General features: G+C 48.3%; 1 protein-coding gene across 3 annotated transcripts in view; it reads left to right on the plus strand.

The window, feature by feature from the left end:
* Positions 1–26437, plus strand: part of TLK2 (tousled like kinase 2) — a 948113-nt gene that overhangs the window by 898007 nt on the left and 23669 nt on the right. The window lies entirely within an intron of this gene.

Consider the following 26437-nt stretch of genomic DNA (forward strand, 5'->3'; position numbering starts at 1 on the left):
TGATCAGATGATGTTGGCGAGCGGTGTCATGTTTATGTTGAAAAGGGTGGAGCTGAGGAAAGATCCTTGTGGGACTCTGCATCAGTTTCTCAGTCTCTGTTGTGAAGGGTGGTAGCCTGACTCTTAGGTTTCTTCCCATGAGGAAATAACAGATCCATTTGAGAGCAGATCCTTGTATTCCAATATCGTGTAGTTTTCTGATGAGGGTGTTTTGGGAGACAGTGTTGAAGGTCGTGAAGAGGTCAAGCCGGATGAGGGCCACGGTTTCTCCTCTGTCCAGGATGATTCGAATGTCATCCGTGGCCTCAATGAGTGCTGTTTCCATGCTGTGGTTCTTGCTGAGTTCTGATTTCGAGAACTAATAAAACTGTGTACCATAGAAATAAAGTTTATGACTTGGATACAGAGACAACTAGGAAAGGGGACACCCATCACAGAGTGGGGCAGTCCTGCTAACACTACAGGATGCGTTGTCCCCTGGACCCTAGCCAGGTGCTTAGATAACCAATAGCAAGAACCCTGCTGAACTCCTGGCAGCTTGCCTGTATCCCGAGGGGTTATTCTGAAACATACACATACAGAGGAAAGGGCAATAACCGACAAAGGGCGGCATCTGGGCGGATCACTAATAGTACACAACTGCCCAAATAAACACTAGCAAAACATAGGGCAATGAGATAACTGAAGGTAGCTGGAAAGAAGTTGCACACTGGTAGACAGATATAACAAATAGCAGGTGTACAAGTTAAGGTTTAATTGTTTTCTTGTACCTACATTTAAATGAAGGACTTACAATAGATACTGTTTATAGATGAAAAGTTGGAACTAATAACAAAAACAATTACCTTTGGCAACGCGTTGACCACGCATTCTTCACCTTATGAATCTCCTGATGCTAGATCTGGATTCTCCACTCTCTAGCAGGTGGCGCCTTCAGCTGTGGTTGCAAATCTGTGCTGCCTCCAGACATAATGACATGGAGCTACATATATACCCCACCCCTGTGCACTTAATTCAGTTTATTTATTGTTTCCCTCAGACACTGAGAGTGACTGCCAGATTACGAAAATTGACAATTTGTCAATCTGATTTGAATACTTAACAAAAGTCCTTTCCACAGAACCAGGGAGTTGGGCAGGTAGTAAGGAATATATGGGTAGAGTATCCTCCAAAATAGTGTTAATATAGATAAGTATCTTACTCTTCAGATCAATACTTCTAACCCCAGATTCTTCACCTTACAAATTAGTGCCAAAGCAATGCCCTCTCAAAAGATCGAGCAGGCCAGATGACCCTTTCAGTGAATCTGGTAGTTACTACTGTAGTGTCTGGTGTGGATTGATGCCCAGGTTGCTGCCTGCCAGATAATATCCAAAATAACCCATTCCATGCCAAAGCTGGAGTTGCAGCATTTAGTTGAACAGTTTAAAATCGAAGGCCTTCAGGAGAGACCCTTTTTGCCAAGGCATAATACAGTTTTATACAAAGATTAGTCTCAGCCACATTTCCTTTCTTCATGCCGGCAAATCCAATGGAAAGTTGATCGACTACCTTGCACTTAGTCCTATCAGTTTAGAAGCTAAATGTCCTTGTGCATCCAACCAGTGTAGCCTTTTTTCCTCCTTAGAGGAATGTGGTGGGAAGCGTGGCGAAGTCCCCCCATATAAAAGGGCGATACCGCCTTTGAAAGAAGTGATGCACAAGTCCTAAGTAGCAGCTTGTCAGGAAAGGAGGTAGGGCACATAGGTTGGACTGACAACACTTGCAGCCCTATACCTGATAGAGACTTCTAGTTGCAGATTCCTTAACTTAGAATTTCCCCCAGGCATCAGACTGGATCTGGATATTTTTCTTCGAGCAGTACTCCTGCGCGCGGTTAGTTGGCATCGTTTAATTACATCACGGTCGCATTTAGGCACCACCCTGTTGTGCTGACGTCTGTTCATTTCTTTCCGCTTCAGCCTACGCGCAGATCCGGAGAAGAGCAACCCCAGTCGTTTTTTTGACTACGACATTTTGTCAAATTTGATTTTGACGAGTTTTGGTTTGCATCGAGGGATGCCCCGTAAAACCGGTTTCACACCCTGCGACTCCGGTCACCGCATGATGTCGGTGACTGATCTGCACCTTGTGTGCCTCTGTTTGGAGCGCGACCACGACTCGAAGTCGTGCTCCGAGTGTTGGACCATGAACCCGAAAGCTTTGAGGGAGCGGTCCCTAAAGCTCATGGCGGTCTGACGCGCGACTCCGCATTGTTCCAGGTCCCATTCGAGAGGAGGGTCAGGAGACCGGTCGCTGAGTCACCACCATTCATCTTCGTCCAAGTCATCTAGACATTCCGGCGCTGGCATGGACTGGGTACAGGATTTGGGTGATGCCAGTGGGTTGAACACCTCCCCTGATACTGGCATGTTTTCTCCCTGTACTGCGGCTACGGAGGAGGGAGCATCATATTCTATGGTGGTGAGAAGGGCTGCTGAGGTTTGGAACTATGAGCTTCCTTCTGTGGATGTCAGGCCTAACCTCCTGACCGAAGTGTTTCAGCCTGGGGCCTTCAACTTGGAACCCCTTCTGCCCTTCAACGAAGCGCTTACGGACGTCCTACTGGAAACCTGGTCCAAACCCAGCACAGGGGCTCCTGTGAATAGGACGGTTGCCCGCCAGCATCGGCCTGCGCCGAATGACCCAAATTTCCTTACCCTCTGCCTGAGAGCCTTGTCATCCAGGCTTCATCATCCTCTGGTGTATTCCCTACCGCCCCCCTCACCCCCCCGGGACAGGGAATCAAAAAGACTGGGCAATTTTGGGAAGGAGATGTTTTCTTCTGCCAGTCTAGTGCTGCGATCCGTGAACACTGCATGCCTTTTGGGCCGCTATTCCCAAGTGCTACCTCAAGTTCTGCAAGACGCTCAGAACATTCTTTCCCAAGCCATGAAAGATGGGAAAGACTCAGCCAAGTTCATGATACTTTGTGGACGGGATACGACCGACTCACTGGGCAGATCGGTTGCATCTGTCGTAGTTTGGACTCTTGCTCTAGGCAAGACTGCTGGTTTAAGGATGACAGTACTTATGTTTGTAGGTGACTATGCCTATCCTATCACAAGTCGCAGCTGTCATCCCAACCCATCCGGCTAACTAGCAGCACCTCACCAAAAACCCAAATAGTAAGAGGTGATTTGTGGCTGCCTTCACGCATGGACTCAAGAGTATGACATCTCAGGGAGTGTGGTGGTTAAACAGAGATTACCCCTTTCTCAAAGATACATCATGTCTCAACCAAACACATGCAATAATGAAGATGCAGTAAAGTTTCAATAGGTTTTATTTAACACAACTGCAATCTGCGATATGTTGCATGGGCTGCAATGATTAGGTTAATGAACAGTGCAAGAAACAGAATTGTAAAGACAAGAGTCATTATTACAAAGACCCCCACCATCTTGCAATAACATGAAAAGACATAAGGTGTGTAATATGTCCTAATACCTTATCATAATAGGCCTAACCTCCCTAAAGGAGAGCTGGGTATGTTAAACCTAATCTGCCAATGCCATGTCTATGAGAGGAGCCCCCAACCCTCGTTAACTTGGAATGAGGTCTCTATCTCAGACTCCGTAGGTACACGAAGACTGGGTCAGCGTCAAGACGACATGCAGCATCGATGTCAGTGATGGTGGCGATGCCCTCTGGTCGGAATCCCTCTGATTATCTGTCTAAAGTGTGATGTATTTTTACAGATCTACTTGGACCCCTGACGTACGTGTGTTCCCAAACAATAGATAACAGGCATGCTTGGGGCGGCAATTAATAAACAATTCCCTTGAAAGCATAGAGAGGGAAAGTCCCTAAGTGTGAACACCTACTATTTGTTTGTCTTTGTCACTTGATCTTGACGCCTTAACTTGGTGGCACTGATAATGCAAAGCATAATAAGTGGCCTAACTATAAACAAGGCAGCCATCTTAGAGGAATTAAATAATTAAATGGGCTAAGACAGAGCAATCTAAGTAGGTGACGGGGCATGAGTCTGCAAGCCGAAGGCTAAGCTAACTCCTGTTATCCCATTAAAACAAACTAGGATTCACTATACATTGACGGTGGCATTGAGAAGCCACTCCTGGTTGAGGACGTCTGACTTTTCGGGGGATGTCCAGCAATCTTTGATGGACATGCCCTTTGATGGCACTCATCTCTTTGGAGACAAGGCGGACTCAGCGCTCAAGCTCTTTAAGGATTCCTGGGCTACGGCTCAGACCCTTGGCCTCACAGCCGCTCCTTGTCCCCCCACTCCTCTTCAGTCTGCCTTTAGTGGATACGGAAGGGGCACCCAACCGCGTTCATTTCCACCGGGCCACCGACCCACGCATGCTGTACAGCCCCTACGAGGACGCAGGATCCAACGAGCTCATGGATCATGGAGTCAGTGGGCCACTCAGTCCTCTCCCGACCCCTCCTCTACCTCTAAACCTTCCTAGTCCGTTGCAACATTTGGGACCAGTTGGCAGCAGTATTCGCCATCACCTTCCCCACGGACAGGTGGGTTTAACAGATCGTCCGAAGGGGCTACTCCATCTCCTTCGAGACTTCCCCTCCAGCCATGCCACCATCATTCGACCATCTATCCAAGAATCATCTGGCACTTCTCCGTGAGGAGGTCAAGGCTCTCCTGGCCAAGGGAGCCATAGAGAGGGTCCCTGTGCCAGAAGTAGGTTGTGGTTGCTATTCCCGCTACTTTCTGGTACCCAAAAAGGACAAGGGCCTTTGCCCTATCCTAGACCTCCAGTCCTTCAATCTCTTCCTCAAGAAGAAGAAGTGCAAGATGCTAACCCTAGCTCAGGTTTTTTCTGCCCTGGACCCTGAAGACTGGATTGTTGCGTTGGACTTGTAGGATGCCTATTTCCATATTCCCGTCCTGCCGGCCTACAGACGTTACCTACGATTCGTGGTAGGTCACGAGCACTTTACCAGCTCCCCTCAGGTGTTCACAAAAGTGATGTTAGTGGTTGCAGCTCCTCTGCGCAGGTTAGGGGTTACAGTCTTCCCCTACCTGGAAGACTGGCTGTTGAAGGCGGACACGCCCCTGAAAGTCGTGTCCCACCTCCAGACTACGGCAAACCACCTGCATTCGCTGGGGTTTACTATAGACTCCCTCTCAGATGCTCCCTTACCATCGGAGCTGTTCTGGAAACAGTGTAGTTTTGGGTTTATCCTCCCAAAAAGCAAGCCCAGGATATTCGGGCTATGATACCGATGTTTCAGCCTCTATCCTGGATTTCAGTGAGTATGATTCTGAGGCTGCTGGGCCTCATGGCCTCCTGCAGGTCCATCATGCCAGATGGCATATGCGGGCTCTACAGTGGGAACCTGAAGTTCCAGTGGGCGCAGCATCAGGGGAATCTCTCCGACATGGTTCAGATCTCGGAGGGAACTGCAAAAGACCTGCAGTGGTGGTTGTGAAATCCAGATTGGGTCAACGGCAGTTCCCTCTCCCTTCTCCAGCCAGATTTCACAGTAGTGACAGATAGGATGGGGCGGCCACATGGGAGAGGCAGAGACCAGAGGCCTCTGGTCTCCTGCGGAGTCTGGGCTCCACATCAACCTTTTGAAGCTCCGGGCGATCCGACTTGCATTCAAAGCATTCCTTCCCTCTCTCAAAGGGAAAATGGTGCAGATGTTTACCGACAACACCACAGCCATCTGGTATTGCAACAAGCAGGGTTGAGTGGGGTCATGGACCTTTTGTCAAGAGGCTCTTCGCCTCTGGACATGGCTGGAACGCCAGGGCATTTCCCTGGTGGTTCAACATCTGGCGGGCACTCTGAACATCAGAGCAGACAAACTCAGCCGTCAATGTATAGTCGATCACAAATGGCGCCTCCATCCGGAGGTGGCAAAAGGTCTCTTTCAGCAGTGTGGAGAGCCTTGGTCAGATCTGTTCGCCTCCGCAGAGAATGCGCAGTCATCCGTTTTGCGCTTTGGAGTTTCCAAGGCAGCCCTCGCTCGGTGACACTTTTCGTCACAAGAGGAACTCAGGCCTCCTGCATGCCTTCCCACCAATACCACTTCTGCCCAGAGTCGGAAGAAGATCAGGCAAGACCAGGCCCAAGTAATCTTGGTGGCTCCGGACTGGGCACAAAGAGTCTGGTATACTGAGCTATTGAGCATGGCCATCGATCCTCCAGTAAGACTGCCCCTTTGGGAGGATCTTCTGTCGCAGCAGCAGGGGATGGTTATCCACCCGAACCTGTCCAGTCTCCCTCTCCTTGCGTGGAGATTGAACAGCGATAGTTGACGTCTTTTGACCTTCCACCCGAAGTCTGTAATGTCATCTTGGCAGTCAGGCGTCCCTCCACCAAAACGGTATACGCCTGTCGTTGGAAGATATTTGTGGCATGGTTTATCAACAAATCTGTTGATCCCCGCTCTGCACCTCTCTGAGGTTCTCCTCTTTATTCTCCCTTTTGCCAGCAGCGCTCCGCTCTAGGCACCCTCAAGGGATATTTGTCTGCCATCTCAATCAATCAATCAGGGATTTGTAAAGCGCACTACTCACCCGGAAGATCTCAAGACGCTGGGGGGTGGGGGAGGGGGAGCTACTGGTCGAAAAGCCAGGTCTTAAGGTGTTTCCTGAAAGATCGAAGGTCATCGGTCAGGCGGAGGTGGAGTGGTAGGGAGTTCCAGGTCTTTGCTGACCGTGACTGCCTCTAACAAGGGACCCGACGCCTGGACCAAGCACCACACCCACAGCCCCCCGGACCAGAAGGAACCGAACTTCAGTGCTGGAGTGACCCCTAGGCGACCCTCTGCCTAGCACAGGTGGTGGCTGGCCCGAAAAAAAAACCTGTGCCCTGCCTGCACCACTAGTGACCCCCCGGGTCCCTCCATTGAAACCAATACAAAACCCGACGCCTGCTTTGCACACTGCACCGGCTGCCCCTGTGGCACTGAGAGTGTGTTTTGTGTGCCTACTTTTGTCTCCCACCTGACACCCCCCCCACCCCCCACACACACACACACTCAGTACTCTAGAAAAAAACCCTGGTCTGCCCCCCCGAGGACACGGGTACTTACCTGTTGGCAGACAGCAACCGGAGCACCCCTGTTCTCCATAGGCACCTATGTGTTTTGGGCACCTCTTTCACCTCTGCACCTGACCGCCCCTGAGCTGCTGGTGTGGTAACCTTGGGGGTTGCCTTGAACCCCCAACGGTGGGCTGCCTATGCCCAGGTACTGAGACTTGTAAGTGCCTTACTTACCTCACAAACTAACCAATACTTACCTCCCCCGGGAACTGTTGATTTTTGCACTGTCTCTACTTTTTAAATAGCCTATAGTAATTTTATCAAAAACTGTATATGTTATTGCTCTAATTCAAAGTTCCTAACTTACCTGTGTGGAGTACCTTGCATTTTATGTATTTACTTCAATCTTGAACTTGTGGTTCTAAAAATAAATTAAGAAAATATATTTTTCTATATAAAAACTATTGGCCTGGAGTTAAGTCTTTGAGTGTGTGTTCCTCATTTATTGCCTGTGTGTGTACAACAAATGCTTAACACTACCCTCTGATAAGCCTACTGCTCGACCACAATATAGAGCATTAGAATTATCAAATTTTTGCCACTATCTTACCTCTAAGGGGAACCCTTGGACTCTGCACACTATCTCTTACTTTGAGATAGCATATACAGAAAGAGAGATTGCTGAGGCCTTAGGGGAATATCAGGGCCTAGACTCAGCCAGTGGGCTGGACACTTTCCCGGAGTAGTATCTTTCATCTCTAAGGGAGTTTACAGAGGAAGCGGCCTCTTTCCATTCTGTGGTCAGGAAGGCGGCAAATTTCTTGGATCTTCCGTTGCTGGCTGCTGAGGTTAAAACGATATTTTGACTGAGGTCCTGCATCCTTCTTCGGCTTCAGCAGAACCCTTGCTTTCATTTAATGATGCTCTTACAGAGCCTATGTTGGAGATTTGGAGGAAGCCTGTGTCATCCCCAGCTGTGAACAGATCTGTGGCAAGACGGTATAGGGTGGCTCCGGGAGATCTGGGATTTTTGTCAAAGCATCCGACTCCAGAGAGTTGAGTAGTCCAGGCCTCATGTTCGGCACGTTCTGCACCAGGCTCCTTCCCTGTTATTCCTTCGGACAGAGAGTCCAAGAGGATGGAGCAGTCGGCCAAGAAGACTTTTTCTTCCTACAGTATGCGCCCTGAAAGCGGCAAATGCTACTTGTGTGTTAGGGAGATATGTCCACGCTCTGATGGACATGGCTAAAGCTATAGTTCCAGACTTGCTGCAGGATATGCAAGGGCAGTTTGGTGAGCTCCTGTCAGACGCTCAAAGCTGCGGCTAAGCAGATTATCCAGTCTGGTCTGGATTCTGCAGACTCAGTGGCCAGGGCGATGGGTACCTCAATCGCAACCAGGAGGCATGCGTGGTTGAGGTCGTCTAGCTTTTCTACAGATGTCCAGACCACTCTATTGGATCTGCCTTTCGATGGAGAAAAGCTGTTTGGAGCTAAAGCTGACTGTGCCTTAGAGTGCTTTAAGGACAGTAGGGCCACAGCAAAGTCTTTCACTACTACCCCTTTCAGGTCCTTTCGGAGGTTCAGGGGGTTTGGGCGTGGAGCCATTTACCGAGGGAGACCCCAGTCCACAGTCCAACAGCCTCCCATATAGATCCTTTAGAGGGCGGGGAAGGTTCGGACAAGAGGGGCCACCCAGCAGCACCCTGCATCATCCGCTTCCTCTGAGAGACAACAACAAGGTAAGCAGCCCTAGTTTTCTGCCCATTTTGAGTCACACTTCTGTAGTGGGAAGGTTACGTCTTTTTCTCCGCGAGTTAGCCACATCAGACTCCTGGGTTCTAAATATTGTGAGGAAAGGATACGCCCTTCCTTTTCAGGAGTTTCCCCCTCCCATCCCGCGTTTTGTTCAGAAGACCATCTCCTGTTGTTGCAGCAGGAGGTTCAAATCCTATTAAAAGGCGCAGTGGAGTTGGTTCCAGAGCAGGAAAGGGGTCAGGGTTGTTATACAAGATATTTCCTGATCCCCAAGAAGGATGGTTGATTGAGACTTATCCTCGATCTGAGGATTTTGAATTGGTTCCTCAAGCAGGAGAAATTCAAGATGCCTACTCTAGCGGAGTTGCTTCTGGCGTTGAACGAAGAGGATTGGATGGTGTCTGTAGACTTTCAGAATGCTTACTTTCATATCCCTGTTCTCAAGTCGCACAGGAAGTATCTCCGGTTTGTGGTGGGGTCGCAACACTACCAGTTTGCGGTCCTTCCGTTTGGTCTTGCTTCAGCACCTCGAGTCTTCACGAAGGTGATGGAGGTGGTTGCAGCGAGTCTCTGGAGGAAGGGAATATCGGTATTCCCTTACCTGGACGATGGGTTGATCAGAGCTAATTCTCCAGAGCTCGTGCTGCATCACTTGCAAATGACAATTCAGTTGTTTTTCAGTCTGGGCTTTTCGATAAACGTGCCCAAGTCTCACCTGGCGCCCTCTCAGCACCTCCTGTTCATAGGGGCAGTACTGGATACAACATTGAATCGGGCCTATCCTCCGCCTCAGCGGATTCAGGACATTCAGGCGTTGATTCCAATGTTTCAAAATGGAGCAGTTGTTCCAGTCCTCAAGGTCCTGCGCCTGCTCGTTCTGTTCGCTTCTTGCATTCTGTTGGTCACTCATGCACGCTGGCACATGGGGGCTCTTCAGTGGTGCCTCCGTAGCCAGTGGTTTCAACACAAAGGGGGTTTCAGGGAGTCGATAACGATCTCCAGAGATGCTGCAGCGGATCCACGATGATGGGCTGTGGACAGCAACCTTCCCCAAGGAATGCCGTTTTCTCTACCACCACCGGTGGCCACAGTCATAACGGATGCTTTCACTCTCTGGTGGGGTGCTCATCTGGGGGATTTGGAGATCAAAGGTCATTGGTCTTCAGTGGAACAGATGTTTCACTTCTGTCTGTTAGAGTTGCGGGCGATAAGTCTGGCTCTCAAGCCCTTCCTCCTATCCCTTCGCTGTCAGTAAGTTCAAGTCTTGACGGACAATACTACCACGATGTGGTACATCAGCAAGCAGGGAGGAGTGGGGTTGTACCTTCTCTGCAGAGAGGCTCTGCGGCTCTGATCCTGGGCTCAGGACCATCGGATTTGCTTGGTAGCAAATCATCGGGCCGGAGTTTTTAACGTACGTGCGGGACAGTCTCAGTCAGCATTTCTCGGCTGATCACGAGTGGCGTCTCCATCCGGATCTGGTCCTTCACATCTTTTGGATCTGGGTTTTTCTGCAGATAGACCTATTTACCTCTCTGGAGAACGCGCACTGCCCATCATTCTTCAGACTCCAGTATCCGGTGCAAGGAGCTTTGAGGGACGTGTTTCAGATGTTTTGGGGGCGACCAATTGCATGACGCGTTTCCCCCCATACCCTTGATTCCTCGGGTTCTGATGAAGATTCGCCTAGATCGGGCTCAAGTCATTTTAAAAGCTCCGGATTGTCTGAGAAGGGTGTGGTACACGGACCTTCTCCAACTCTCACTGTGCCCTCCGCTCCGTCTCCCTCTCAGGGCAGACCGCCTCTCGCAGGGGCAGGTTCTACACCCCCATTTCCAGAGCCTGCACGTACGTGCCTGGAGATTGAACTGGGCAATCTGAGTGCTTTCTCTCTCCCACCAGAGGTAGTGGATGTTATTTTATTGGCCAGACGACAATTCACTAAGACTGTTTATGCTGGCAGGTGGGCAAGATTTGTGCCTTGGTGTGGAGAGAAACAAATTGATCCCTTGAGAGCCCATCTGTCTGATGTTCTGTTGCTTGCTTTAGCATTAGCACAGAAGGGGTTGTGTAGTTGCGACTGTCAAAGGCTATTTGTCGGCACAGTCAGCCTTTCCTTGCCTCCTGGATCAACCTTCCTTGTTCAAACCACCTATTGTTGTTAGGTTCCTCAAAGGTTTAGCAAATACATTTCCTCCCACTCCATTTCTTATGCCTCAGTGGGATTTAAATCTGGTTTTAACTTTTTTAATGGGTTCACCATTTGAACCCATGCATTCTTGTCCTTTAAGGTTATTGGTCTTTAAGACAGTTTTCCTTATAGCTATTATGTCTGCTAGGCGTGTGAGTGAGCTTTAGGCCCTTTGTGTCAAACCTCCCTTTTCATCATTCTTTCCTGACAAGGTGGTGCTGAAAACCAGGCAACTTTCCTTCCTAAAGTTGTCACTCCTTTCCATATGGGGCAGTCTATTACCCTTTTATCTTTCTACCCTCCTCCTCATCCCTCGAAAGAGGAAGAAAGACTCCATCGTTTGGACCCCAGAAGGGATCTCAGTCTCTATATTGAGAGAACAAAAGACTTTCAGTTTGATTACCAACTCTTTATTGGATATGTAGGAAAGATGAAAGGCAGAGCTGTCCATAAAAGAACTATATCCAGGTGGGTCATTCTTTCCATTAAGATCTGTTATTCGTTAGCAAAGAAGATTCCTCCTGAGGGTATTAGAGCTCATTCTGCCAGGGCTTAGGAAGCCACTTTCAGCTTTGGCTAGGGGTATGCCAGTGGTAGATATTTGTAAAGTGGTAACTTGGACTTCCCTTCATACTTTTGCGAAGCCCTACTGTTTGGATTCGGAGGTCAGAAGGGTTGGCCATTTTGCTCATTTTTTGTTGCAGGATTTCCTGGTGTGACTAGTAAGGCACCCACCTCTGAGTGCAGTACTGCTTTGGGACTCTATTCATAATTTGAGGAACCCCCAGATAGTTGTATCCATCAGACGAACAAGTTACTTTCGGTAACGCTTTTTCTGGTGGATACACTAGCTACCTGTGGATTCCTTACAGTACCACCCACCTCCCCGTTGCCTGTCTGGTCATACCAAGACTTTTGTATTTCAAGTGTATATATGTTTTGATTAATTTTTTTATAAATAATTGTTGTAATTGTGTTACATCAATATGGTTATATGTATGTATGTATTTATTTGGGCTATTGTGAGGTCGGTTTTCACCTGTTCACCTCAAAGGCACGTAAAAAATGGGTGAAACTGACGTCAGCACGCCGGCGAGGACCTCTTATTACCACAGTGACGTCAGACGGAGTCGCATGCGGAGCCATGCAATTGTGGTGTCCTCGTGGATGTGGAGAGCTGGGAAGATGATTTTCCGTCGAATGCAGGCGCATTGGGAGAATTCATAAGGGTGAGGAATCCACAGATAGCTAGTGTATCCACCAGAAAAAGCATTGCCGAAGGTAAGTAACTTGTTCTTTAAAGGCACGCACATCAAAAACGTAAAACTAAATTTGGGGTCCCACTGTGACATCCCAAATGGGCAGCCAATGGAGGAACGTCCAAAAGCCGCCCTTTTAAGAAACAGGTTATTTGAGCCAAGAAGGCTGATCAGGCATGTGAAGAAAGGGCCAACAGGTAACCTTTAACAGTGCCCACAGCAAAGACTTACCAATCCAAAGACAGCATGAGCAAAAGTACATCATAAAATGTCTCTTGTATAGGTTCAACCTGCTTCTTCTTGCACCAGGTGATGATCTGGGACCACTGACCTGAGTAAGCTGATTTTGTGGAAATGCAGCAACTAGCAATTATGACTTTCACCTCTTCTTAGCAGAACCTGTCAGCTAGTTCAGCTGAATCTCTATGCTTTAATATTAACCATGTAGAGATTTGGGTGTTTCACTTCTACCAATGCAATGACAGCAGATCCTCCGGAAGAGTAAGCAGAAGAGGAGGTCAGATGCTGAGAGTCAGCAGTTCAGAGTAACAGACCCTCCTGGCGCAAACCAAGGCCACCAGAATTAGCTTGGCTCGGACCTGCCTCACTTTCTTCAATAGCATCAGCAGAAGAGGGAAAATGCATGAAGGAGACCATTATTCTAACAAAGGCAGAAGGCATCACCTAGAAATTGAGGAAGAAACTGTAGAGCACAAAACATTGAGTATTTTCAGAGGTAGCGAAAAAGTTTATCAAGGACACATCCTATGTAGTGAAGATATCCTTTACCATCTGTTGATTGGCCATATACTTGTGGTGTGCCAGACAATGCCTGCTGCACTTGTTAGACCTGATGTTGAGGGCCCCTCCCAGGTAACTTACTGTCAGGGAGCTCATCCACCACCACAGCCTCATTGGCTCTGGACCCCACACCATTCTTCAATACCACAGGCCAGTCGCATTGCGAGTCAAAACCTGGATCGACCTGCCCTTTGAGAAAGGTAAAAAAAAAAAAAAAAGCTGAGACAGCAAAACTGATTGTGCTGCTCCATACAGAAATCTCTGAAACCTGTGTCATCCAGGAGACCTCCCCAGCCAGAAATAAGACATCTATCATGACTGTGATGGGGCAAGAAAAATGTCCTTGCGCATTTTGGGCTGGCATCTGCCATGCACTTCTGAAGCTCTTGAGATACTTAATCCAATATGTGAATGATATCCAAAAGGCACCTCCAGTTCTGTACCATAAAGGTGAAAATTTCACCCAAGGGCCCACATGAGCCAATGGGTGTAAAGAAATTGCAAGATGCATAAAGCTGGGAACCTCAGAAGCCTTAGAAACATCAGGGGCGGAAAAGATTCTTCCAACTGAAATATTGAGATCATAGGCCAAATTTCCCTAACTAATTTTGGGTACACAAGTCCTTCAAAGCAGTCATATCCAGAATCACCTCTATGAAGGGAGTCCTCTGCATAGATTTATTTATTGAAAACCCCATGGTGGACATCTGCAATACCGTCTCCTGGGCCACAACAAACTTAGGTGAGCCCACCTTCAAGAAACAGTGAGGTATGGTAATACTTATTTCCCTGTCATGGAAACATGGGAAGCTAACATCTCCATGACTGTAGGGAACACCTTAGGGTCCAAGGTAAGACTAAAGAGTAGGATAGTGAATTGAAATAGTTCTGACCCCAATATAATCCTGAGATATACTTCCTTTGCGACTGCTGGATCGGCACATAGAAGGTCCAAGGACCCCATCCATGTTTAGGTCAACAGGACCTGGGCAAGCATCAACGTTTTGAAATTTTCCTTCCCGAGAAAGACATTAAACATTATGAGGTCGTACATTGGCCTCAGTCCCCTGCTTTCCTGTTCACCAAGAATTATCAGGAATAAAATCCTATACTCCCCTCCACCAGTTGGTTTGACTTAATTGCACGCCTCACAGGAAGACAGTGCTGAAGCCTGCCCCCCTACCAACCCTAAATATTTGGTGGATGGAAACCTAAAGCAACTTGGCAGTGACTGGCCAAATGGAGAGGGTGGCCAGCTGCAGCTGCTAGTGGTCATGCTACCTACCCCACTTCTCCATTTGGAGCTATAAAAAGGCTGGACTGGCTGCCTAACTGGCTGCTGGGTTTGCCTCTGTTCTTAGACAATGCCCCTTAAGTACCCTCAGAACTTCCAGTACTGCTAGTAACCTTGCTGAGTAGGGGAATGTAGACCCATAAAAACTACCCATAAATCTGCTAATTTTAACACGTTCTTGGGCTTAGTCTGCCATCTTTGCCAAATAGTCCTGCACCATCAAGGGGCATGTCTAAGAGTGAATCTTGAATATCCCTGGAAAATCCAGTACCAAGCATCTCAGCCTGATGTCGGATAGCAACAATTCTGTCTGTAGCCCAGCCAACACTTATTATTATTTGCCTCATCCTGGCCTTTCTGTACCATTTTGGCAAATGAGTTCTGAAAATCCTCTTCCAGAGCGTGCAAAATCTAAGTTGTGTCAGAGGGCTGGTTGTAGCGACCCAATAGTCACAGAGTATTCAATGAGCAAGGTGTATAGAAATGCGTCTTTTTGTATTGTTGCCGCAGGACTATTGCTGCTGGTTTTTCGACTCTGAGAGTGCAGTGAGGCTTACTAACAGGTATGTTCCATTGACCACACCCAGTTGACGTAGACTAACTTATACCTATACATTCCCAGTATTTGGTACCCAGGGCATGTAAGTTAGAAAGTCACCTCAGGGATTGTAGCACTGGTTTTGCCACCCTGGTGTGACACCAGTAAAACACACTTCCCATTCAGCAATTGCAGACTGAAAGGGCAGTTTTAAACTGCTAGCCCGGCTTTGCCATTTAAAACAGTGGCAAAGCCTTACATCTCTCTGCAATGTGTGTAAATCACCCCCATGGCAATCTTACCGATCCCTAAGGCAGGGTGCAGCATATTTCACGGGCAGAACACATTTTATATGTTCTGGCAGTAAAACTGGGAATTTGTTTTGTTTTTTTACTCTGGCAAGACTTGGTCACCCCATTGGCGAGCGTAGTGTTACAAGCTAATCCTTCAGTCCTGAAAGGTGAACCCAAGTTGATATTCTAAGGTATGAAACAACTCTTTACGTTAACCCTGACTTGATTTTCAAGTCAAAAGTCTTGTAACTTGTGGCAATGTGCAGAGTAGCCACTTTGTTGCCTTTAAATCTCCTGTGCCCTCAACGGTTGTACAAGTAGCCGATCACCAAGACCACTTTCTGCCCTCCTGGGAGATGTGCTAACAACTCCCAGGAAAGGCGACAGGAGAAGTCTGCACTGGAGGGGTGTGTTACCTCCCTCCTGCAGGTAGCCACATGGGTGTTGGCCCAGAAGGCAATCTTCACTTTTTGACTCGGTATGAATTGAAGCGGGATCCAAAACCGGCACCGCCATTAGAAGAACCGGAAGAGCCTGCAGAAAATAGATCAAAGCTTGGCATGTTACGGAAGACCATACAGCCTGAGGCCAAATGATATCAGATGACGCAGGGGAAGGACCTGCTGGCAGAAATCTGACTGGAGTCCCCTACGGATGAATTGGGCCAAAGGTGCATCAGAGGGATCCAGAACCATCTTAAAGAGTTAAAGCATGGCCTCCTTTAAGGCCCATAATCTGCTGTGTAGTTCATGATGTCTTGGGCATCATCCATAATGGCCTCCCTAAGATGAGGAACAGGTGAAACAGAAGGTGGAGTCTACGACAAAGATATAATGGTGCCAGTGCCGGTGCTGAAGCTGAACAAAAGGGTAAGGCCTCTGGGGGTGAAACCAGTGCCATTGACAAGACCAGCAATGGCAACTGACAACAGGCTAGGAGCCACTAGCGAGGAAGAGGTCAGGACCCAAAGGAACTTTGGGCCTTTGAGAGTCACCAAACACAGTCACATTATCTCTGGGCACTAACAAGGCCATGTAGCAGCACCAGGCACAGAGTCAGAACACAGGCAGCTATAGAGCTTCTGCCCAACTGGACTTTAGTTGAGTCAGAGGGTGGTGTAATGTCTGAAGTCAAACAGTTGTGGTTAAGCTGCTGACAATTAGACGTGCACTTAGAGTGGGGTGGGGTTGAGCTGGGTTATGAAAATAGGCACCCTGGATTTCCAGTGATTGCGATAATCTCTTGTATTCAGGACAAATAATATCCCGTTCAAAGACGGAAACTTGTCCTGCTGAATAACTAAAGAGGGATATTATGACCTCTAATGTTCTTGGAGGCGAAGAAGTAAAGGGAGTAATTTCCGATGACCCATTCTTCTAAAGCTGCAAAGTCTATGTCCACTTTGTTCAGCAGGTCAAGGTCTTCTGCCTCCAAAGCAGAGGCATATGAAGGTTTGGAAGAGCCCGTGCAGACATGGTGACTATATGGTGCTAGTCTGTGATGCATTCTGCAACATTGTTGTAGATGTGTAGGCTATTTCTTCTTCGTGCCTACGACTCTGAAAGTGTTATAACTGGATTTTCATTCTACCAGTGGTTTGGTCGCTGAGAATTATACCTCCCTTGAGAGCCAGCCTTTCCTTCCATTCATGCAGCTGTTAACGTTCAAATCATGCACCAGTATTGCACAAAATAGGACGCAGCAGCCTTTCTGTCTTCTGTGACCATATTAGATTACCTGAAATGAGAGTTGCCAGGACATCTTCTGCTGGGTACTCCTATGACATGGTCAGGGACTTGGCTAGCCTTTGGTTCTTCATGGTTTGGCCCTGCTTCTTCTTGTGGGTTCTCCCTGTCTTCTAGTTTGCATCTTTTATGTTTTGCTGAGTGCCTGGTTGTTGAGAGGTCACTCTGTTTTAAGTTTAGGCTCACGTGATGCTCTTCATTTTCTTTCTTTACGCTCTACTGACTTTGTTCACCTTAAGGACCAGTGGTACCTGACACCTGGTTTTGTTGCGGCTTGTTTTGTGTTTCTGTTTGGAAGTGTATGTGTTGATAACCTTGCTCCAAGGTCCCTTCCACTTTTTGGACCCTTGCAGGCCTCTTGTTACCTCTGTCTAGGATTTCTTTCTAATAGGATTGCAGCTCTTTGCTATAGTAGTATTTTGTGCTGTGGCTTTGTTGTGGTACCGACTGGTCCTTTGGGTCAGGTTTGTTTTGCTCTTGGCATTTGTGCTTATCCTTCACTTTTGGTTACTGTTCAGTGTGACTGATCTGTAGCTTGGCCTTCGTGACGTCAGCCTGCTGGCCTCTGAGTGTTTTTTTTTTTAATCACTTGTGTTTTGCACTTTTTCATAAGTGTTGGGTGTACACCATTTAAGACCTTACCCATTATATCAAGTGCTTGAAGTGATACATATTTGCTTATTCAGAGTGCTTATAATCATCAAACTACAATAAGTACTTTAACAGTGATGTCAGAGCCCAGGTACAAGGTGTCTCTACTGGTTGCTGTATGTCATGGGTGGTGTATTATTTACTCATTGACAGGTGCCGTAATACCTTTTGCAGGAAGTGGTGGAGGCGTTTCTTGTGTGTCGTAGGCCATTGTTTCATTACTACTTGGTTGATGCTCCTTCCAGTGTCTTAGGTTCAGTCTGATTTATACCTATTTTACAGAATGTTTTGTTTATGCTCCTATGACGGTCTTTGATCATTCTTGGTGGATAAGGCTAAGATAAATGTGTCTTATACACCAACCTCTACTCTGCCACCTGTTTTGTCACAGCATGTTTTTCTCACCTTGTTCTCTGTGCTTCCTGATTTCTAGAGGTCACTCATTTGTGGATTTGTGAATGTTGCACTTGCTCCTTCCTAGTCCGTCCCTTCACTCCCGCCCAGTTGGTGGCAGAATCCGCCATCACCTGCCCCACTGGGAACATATATCCACGGACAGGTGGGTTTTGTAAATAATTCGGAAGGGCTACTCCCTCCCTTTCGAATCTGCACCACCACACATGCCACCATCCATCCATCACCTTCCGGAGGAGCATTTGGTGCTTCTCCGCCAGGAAGTCGTGGCTCTCTTGGCCAAGGGAGCTATAGAAAAGGTCCCTGTGCCAGAAGTAGGTCGTGGTTGTTATTCCCGCTACTTTCTGATACCAAAGAAGGACAAAGGCTTGCGTCCTACCCTAGATCTTCAGGACCTGAGCTACTTCCTCAAGAAGGAGAAGTTCAAAATGCTCACCCTGGCTCAGGTTCTGTCTGCCTTGGACCCAGGAGACTGGATGGTAGCGTTGGACTTGCAGGACGCTTATTTCCACATCCCATTCCTGCCTGCCCACAGGCTTACCTATGATTCGTGGTAGGTCACAAGCACTTTCAGTTTACCGTGCTCCCTTTCGGCCTTACCAGTGACCCTCAGGTGTTCACGAAAGTGATGGTGGTGGTTGCAGCTCATCTGCGCAGGTTAGGGGTCTCAGTCTTCCCCTACCTAGACAACTGGCTGTTGAAGGCGCCTTCGCCCCCGACAGTGGCCTCCCACCTACAGACTATGGCGGACCTCCTGCACCAGCTGGGGTTCACTATCAACGTGCCGAAGTCACACCTGACCCTCTCAGACACTCCCTTTCATCTGAGCTGTTCTGGACACAGTGCTGTTTCGGGCTTATCCTCCCAAAAAGTGAGTCCAAGACATTCAGGCTATGATTCCGATCTTTCAGCCTTGGTCTTGGGTTTCGTGAGACAGACTCTGAGGCTGCTGGGCCTCTTGGCCTCCTGCATCCTGCTCGTAACACATGCCTTGTGGCATATGCGGGCTCTGCAGTGGGACTTGAAGTTCCAGTGGGCGCAGCATCAGGGGAATCTCTCCGACATGGTCCAGATCTCGGAGGGGACTGCAAAAGACCTGCAGTGGTGGCTTTCGAATCCCAATTGGGTCAATGGCAGATCTCTCCTTTCCCCACCCAGATCTCTCTATAGTGACAGATGCGTCACTTCCGGGTTGGGGCGGCCACATGGGAGAGGCGGAGATCAGAGACCGCTGGTCTCCGGCGGAGTCGGGACTCCACATAAATATGCTGGAGCTCCGAGCGATCAGACTTGCGTTGAAAACATTCCTTCCCTCCTTTAAAAGGGAAAGTGGTGTAGGTGTTCAAGGACAACACTACCGCCATGTGGTACTCCAACAAACAAGGCGGGGTAGGGTCCTGGACCCTTTGTCAGGAGGCACTACGCCTCTCGACATGGCTGGAACATCAGGGCATTACTCTGATGGTTCAACATCTGGCAGGCTCTCTCAACGCCAGAGCAGACTAACTCAGCCGCCGACGCACTGTTGATCACGAATGGCATCTCCATCCAGAGGTGGCGCAAAGTCTCTTTCTTAAGTGGGGAGAGCCTTGGTTAGATCTGTTTGCCTCCACAGAGAACGTTCAATGTCAGCTATTTTGCACGTTGGAGTTTCCATGGTGGCACTCGCTGGGAGACGCTTTTCGTCTCGAGTGGAACTTCGGCCTCCTTTACGCCTTCCCGCCTATCCCTCTTCTGCCCAGAGTTCTGAAGAAAATCAAGTACGACCGGGCCCAACTTATCTTGGTGGCTCCGGACTGGGTTAGAAGAGTTGTGGTATCCAGAGCTATTGAGCATGTCCATCGATCCTCCACTCAGACTGCCTCTTCGGGCGGACCTTCTGTCGCAGCAGCAGGGGACGGTCCTCCACTCAAACCTGTCCAACCTCCGCCTTCATGCGCAGAGATTGAGTGGCAACGGTTGACAGCATTTGCCCTTCCACCCGAAGTCTGCAATGTTATCTTGGCAGCCAGGCGTCCATCAACTAAAACTGTATACGCTTGTCGTTGGAATAAATTTGTGGCATGGTGCACCAACAAATCTGTTGACCCCCTTTCGGCCCCTCTTTCAGAGGTTCTTCTGTTCATTCTTTCTTTAGCCCAGCAGGGCTCTGCTTTGGGCACCCTTAAAGGGTATCTGTCTGCCATTTCCGCCTTTCTTAGGCTTCCTGATCAGCCCTCACTCTTTAAATCTCCTCTTGTGAGTAGGTTCTTGAAGGGGCTCACCCACTTATTTCCTCCCACTCCCTTCATCATGCCTCAGAGGGATCTTAATCTTGTACTTACTTACTTGATGTGTACCCCCTTTGAGCCAATGCATAATTGTCCCTTGCGGCTCCTCACATTTAAAACTGTATTCCTCATCGCTATCACCTCTGCTCACAGGGTGAGTGAGCTTCAGGCCCTTTCTTCAAAGCCTCCATACTTATCCGTGCACCCTGACAAAGTGGTGTTACGTACTAGAGCTTCCTTCCTTCCTAAGGTGGTTACACCATTTCATGTAGGCCAATCCATCACTTTGCCTACCTTCTACGCACTCCCACATCCTTCCCATGAAGAGGAGAGACTCCACCGTCTGGACCCAAAAAGAGCGTTGGCGTTCTATCTCGATCATACTAAAGACTTCCGGGTGGATGATCAACTCTTTGTTGGCTATGTGGGTGCGAAGAAAGGGAAGGCGGTGCAGAAGCTTACCATCTCTCGATGGGTGCTTCTTTGCATCAAAATGTGCTATGCTTTGGCAAAAAAGCAACTTCCTGACGTCTTGCGGGATCATTCTACCAGAGCCACTACTGCATCCACTGCGTTAGCACGTGGAGTTCCTGTCCTGGATATCTGTCAGGCAGCTACGTGGGCATCCCTGCTCACGTTTGCTAAGCATTACTGCCTGGAAAGTCAGGTCTGTCGGAACGGCTACTTTGGTCGTTTGGTCCTGCAGAACTTTCTAGTATGATCTTAGTTCGCAGCCCACCACCGAGGATGGCATTGCTTGGGTATCTATTCTAAGGTAAGGAATCTGCAACTAGAAGTCTCTATCAGATGTACAAGTTACTTACCTTCGGTAACAAAATATCTGGTAGAGACATATTCTAGTTGCAGATTCCTTACCGCCCACCCATCCTCCCCGCTTGCAAACTGATTTCTAGGGACAGGGACTCCCCCCTTTCAGGTCCTTAGCTCTGGCGCACCAATCTCAGTGTTCTTAGCGACTCTGCGGTCTGGCGTTGAAAGTCGTTAAAAGAAACTGACGTCACTGTGCGAGGGCGTCGTCTATGTACTACTCCTGACGTCATCACGGCGACCACGACGCCTACGACGTCTCCGGAGTCGACCGACTCCACCTACCGACGCGCAAGGGTATTGCTCGAAGAAAAATCTCCGGATCCAGTCTGACATCTGGGGAAAATTCTAAGGTAAGGAATCTGCAACTAGAATGTCTCTACCAGATATTCCGTTACCGAAGGTAAGTAACTTGTACAGTCAGGTAGCGCCCCTGAGCCCTAAAACTCAGATTTCGACAACCTAAGAAGACCCGGACACAGAAGAGTTGCACCACGGAAGAGGAAAAGAAAAAGCATTTGTCCTGGACCCAGCCACTCCGACCTGCCTACTGACCGCAAAGAATCCTGCACATAAAACCCCACTCATCCAGCCTTCAATAAAGATTCGTGTCTCCTGTGAACACCAGACTTGCCCTGCAAGAAGAAAACTCCAAACGAAAGACTCTGCAGCTGCTGGATCCCCGGAAACCCAACACCAGAAACAACCACTGCACCCGACGTCCACGACCCGAGGTGAAGCCAACCAAAGGTGCCAACACGGGTCCCCACCTGGCCAGAGACAGAGCCCAGTGTGGTCTCACTCAAGACGCCTGCACGCAGGCCCCCTCTCCCACAGGCTTGTAGGGAGAGAGAAAACCGACAGAGCTACCACTGCACTCCTGACCCCAGCTGAGTTGGGTCACCAGTGCCAACGATGTCCCCCAGCTCCTAAAAGCTGAAGTACACCCCGGGTCCATCTCTGACAGATTCCCCGACGCCATCTGCAGCTCCAACACACAGGACCCACTGACCACGAGTGCCCCAGACGTGAAAACCCGATGCCTAAAGACACCCTTACATCAGTCGCCCCTGGGCACAGGAGAAGAGGATCAAAGGTGCACCCATGTCCCCAAGCACCCCAAGTCTACTGCCTACCATTTTTATGTCCCTGGCTGGATTCCTAGCTAGACCCTGCAGCCTGCCTTTACGGGTATAAGACTCCCATAGGAGACCATTGGGCACCTGGTGCCTTACTGCACCCAGCTTCCCTATTGCCGCCTGGTGTGACCTGTTGTTGTGGTTCTGATCAGTGCCCAGTACTCCTCTTAACTCCCTGAGAATGACTTTGTAAGTTGTTGTTAACCTTGTGTTTGCTGAACATTGTTTTTCTCCATTGGATAACATTTAGAGAACTCTGAAAAGTGTACTGTCCGTTTTTGAAACTGCAAAGTATTTATGCTTAAAAGTCTACTTACCTGATTACGAAGTTCTTGGGTTCAAAACATATACAAAAATAATAATTGTTCTAAATTGGTCTCAGATTTATTCTTTGAGTTTGTGTCTCATTTATTGCTTCTGTGAGTAGAACAAATACTTAACACTGCCCTCTGATGAGCCTAACTGCTCGCCCATACTACCACGAATAGAGTATTAGCCTTATCTACTTTTGCCTCTGCAGTATCAGTTGGGGATTCACTGGACTCTATGCACGGTGTACTTCATTATAGAGACCCACCTGCATACGCTAATTATGGCCCATAGCTCTGAGAACATTCGCTAATGGTTAATTTGCTATGAAAAACAGTAGGAGAAACAGTGGTTATATCTGCCTTGTGCACCTTCATATCAGCCATTGTTAATGATATGGTCCACACAGTTCACAACCTTAGTGTTGGGTTAGAGTACAACAGGTCAGCCCATTCCAAAATCACCAATCCCACCAAATGTAAGTGCTTTTCAGACCCACATAATGGTAAGTTCCACAGTGTAAATAAAACCTTTACATTGTATTCATTATAAATTAATATTGACTTTAACCTTCTATGAACATGTAGTTCAGTATATCAAGGGTGTGTCATACATCGCAGTATTGCATGTCACATCTTCAGTAACTGACCTAAGGATGGCTACCAAATGGGTATACGCTTATATCCTGTTGTGTAGGTGATCATCTGTCTCCTACATACTGTGCCACTGTTCGAATTTCTCTTGAAAAACAAAATGTCTTGGCTGGACTATACATTAATATCAGCCATGGGTAATTACATAGGACCACATTCAATTCCATCTTCTGTTGTGTTTTTTTTCTTGTTTGTTTTTTGTTTTGTTTTGTATTTTTTTTTTTTTTTTTTTTTTTTGCTTACTGTACTACTCCAGACAAAGACCAGTCATACTGAAAGCTGGCTTTATCTTGCCTCAATAGGAACAGACCAGCCCGAATTATCAGACAAGGTCCCCTCTAGCCCTGGTTTGTTGATGTGGTTAGCTTGTGGCAAAGGAGAAACTTGGAAAGTAATGTAGTATGTTTTCTTGGTTAGGTCCTTGTTTGCTTGAAAATGCTACTTCGGTTATCCACCAAATCCAAGAGCTTTGTAAGATCAGCGAGAGCTCACTGCAATTTGGTAGAGACTTCTAGCTGAAGATTGTTTACCTTAGAATTATCCCCAGACGGTATCTGAATGTCTTGAGCAGTAGCCCTCCTCGCCGGTGGGTTGCATCATTTGGCTCTCTGTCTGCACTGAATGTGCCTGTGTGCTGACCATCATTTTTTTTTCTTTACGCACCAGTCACTGCCAGTCTGGTAGAGCTACCCCCAGTCACTTTTTGACTGAGCTTTTTGACGTTTTGTCAAAGAACGTTTTAGAGAATCTTCTCTTTTGGTGTGTGTTTGGTGTCACCCAAGAAACCAAGAGGTTTCAAATCCTATGCTGCTTGTCACAGAAATATGTCTGCGACAGACCCTCATTTGGTTTGTTTGTGATGCTTGGAGCAGGACCACGATTCGAAGGCCTACATACAAAGACTGCCACGCCATGAACCTGAAAGCACTGACGGAATTTTTCTTGAGGCACAACATTGCCAGAGTTCAGATGGGCTTGTGGCGCATATCGATTCTCCCGGGACAGCTTGCGGAGCCGCTCGCAATTATCGGTGTAAGGAAATGCTTCTATGGTCTGGGAGTTTGTCAAACACGAACCCCACAGTTCCATAATGGCTACACTGAACACTGGGAAGTTTGGTATCAAACTTCTCAGCACAAAAATGCACACTGATGCCAGTGTGCAATTTATTGTAACATACACCCAGAGGGCATCTTAGAGATGCCCCCTGAATACCTACCTGACTTCTAGTGTAGGCTGACCAGTTTCTGCCAGCCTGCCACACATCAGACATGTTGCTGGCCACATGGGGAGAGTGCCTTTGTCACTCTGTGGCCAGGAACAAAGCCTGTACTGGGTGGAGGTGCTTCTCACCTCCCCCTGCAGGAACTGTAACACCTGGCGGTGAGCCTCAAAGGCTCACCCCTTTTGTTACAACGCCCCAGGGCATCCCAGCTAGTGGAGATGCCCGCCACTCCGGCCACTGCCCCCACTTTTGGCGGCAAGGCTGGAGGAGATAATGAGAAAAACAAGGAGTCGTCACCCACCAGTCAGGACAGCCCCTAAGGTGTCCTGAGCTGAGGTGACCCCTGCCTTTAGAAATCCTCCATCTTGAGTTTGGAGGATTCCCCCAATAGGATTAGGGATGTGCCCCCCTCCCCACAGGGAGGAGGCACAAAGAGGGTATAGCCACCCTCAAGGACAGTAGCCATTGGCCACTGCCTCCCAGACCTAAACACACCCCTAAATTCAGTATTTAGGGGCTCCCCAGATCCCAGGAAATCTGATTCCTGCAACCTGAAGAAACAAGAAGGACTGCTGACCTACAAGCCAGCAGAGAAGGAGGAAGACGACAACTGCTTTGGCCCCAGCCTTACCGGCCTGTCTCCAACTTCGAAAACCTGCTCCAGCGACGCATCCAACAGGGACGAGCTACTTCTGAAGCCTCAGAGGACTGCCCTGGACTAAAGGACCAAGAAACTCCTGTGAACAGCGGCCCTGTTCAAAAACCGCTACTTCTTTGCAACAAAGAAGCAACTTTCAAAGACTTCACGTTTCCCGCCGGAAGCGTGAGACTTCACACTCTGCACCCGACACCCCCGGCTCGAGATTCAGAGAACCAACACCTCAGGGAGGAGTCCCCGGCGACTGCGAGCCCGTGAGTAACCAGAGACGACCCCCCCCTGAGCCCCCACAGCAACGCCTGCGGAGAGAATCCAGAGGCTCCCCCTGATCGCGACTGTCTGTAACAAGAGACCAGAAGCCTGGAACCAACAATGCACCCACAGCCCCCAGGACCTGAAGGAACCGAACTTCAGCGCAGGAGTTACCCCCAGGTGACCCTCTGCTTAGCCCAGGTGGTGGCTGTCCCGAGAAGCCCCCCTGTGCCTGCCTGCACCGCTAGAGTGACCCCTGGGTCCCTCCATTGTTTCCTACCTGAAACACAACACCTGCTTTGCACACTGCACCCGCCGCCCCTGTGCCGCTGAGGGTGTGTTTTGTGTGCCTATTTGTGTCCCCCCCCCCCCCAGTGCTCTACAAAACCCCCCTGGTCTGCCCCTGAGGACACAGGTACTTACCTGCTGGCAGACTGGAACCGGAGCACTCCTATTCTCTCCATAGGTGCCTATGTGTTTTGGGCATCTCTTTGACCTCTGCACCTGACCGTCCCTGAGCTGCTGGTGTGGTAACTTTGGGGTTGCCTTGAACCCCCAAAGGTGGGCTGCCTATGCTTCAGAACTGAGACTTGTAAGTGTTTTACTTACCTCCTAATCTAACCTTTACTTACCTCCCCAGGAACTGTTGATTTTTGCACTGTCCACTTTGAAAATAGCTTATTGCGATTTTTACAAAGACTGTACATGATATTGTTTCCATTCAAAGTTCCTAAAGTATCTAAGTGAAGTACCTTATATTTAAAGTGTTTACTGTAAATCTGGAAGCTGTGGTTCTTAAAATAAACTAAGAAAATATATTTTTCAATATAAAAACCTATTGGCCTGGAATAAGTCTTTGAGTGTGTGTTCCTCATTTATTGCCTGTGTGTGTGTACAACAAATGCTTAACACTACCCTCTGATAAGCCTACTGCTCGACCACACTACCACAAAATAGAGCATTAGAATTATCTAATTTAGCCACTATCTTACCTCTAAGGGGGGAACCCTTGGACTCTGTGCACACTATTTCTTACTTTGAAATAGTACATACAGAGCCAACTTCCTACAATCGGCGTCAAAGTCTAAACTGTTGGGTAAGTCCCAGAAGCCAAGAAGTCAAAGCGCTCTTTGAC

Source organism: Pleurodeles waltl, chromosome 6 (assembly GCF_031143425.1).
Source record: "Pleurodeles waltl isolate 20211129_DDA chromosome 6, aPleWal1.hap1.20221129, whole genome shotgun sequence".
Lineage (NCBI taxonomy): Eukaryota > Metazoa > Chordata > Amphibia > Caudata > Salamandridae > Pleurodeles > Pleurodeles waltl.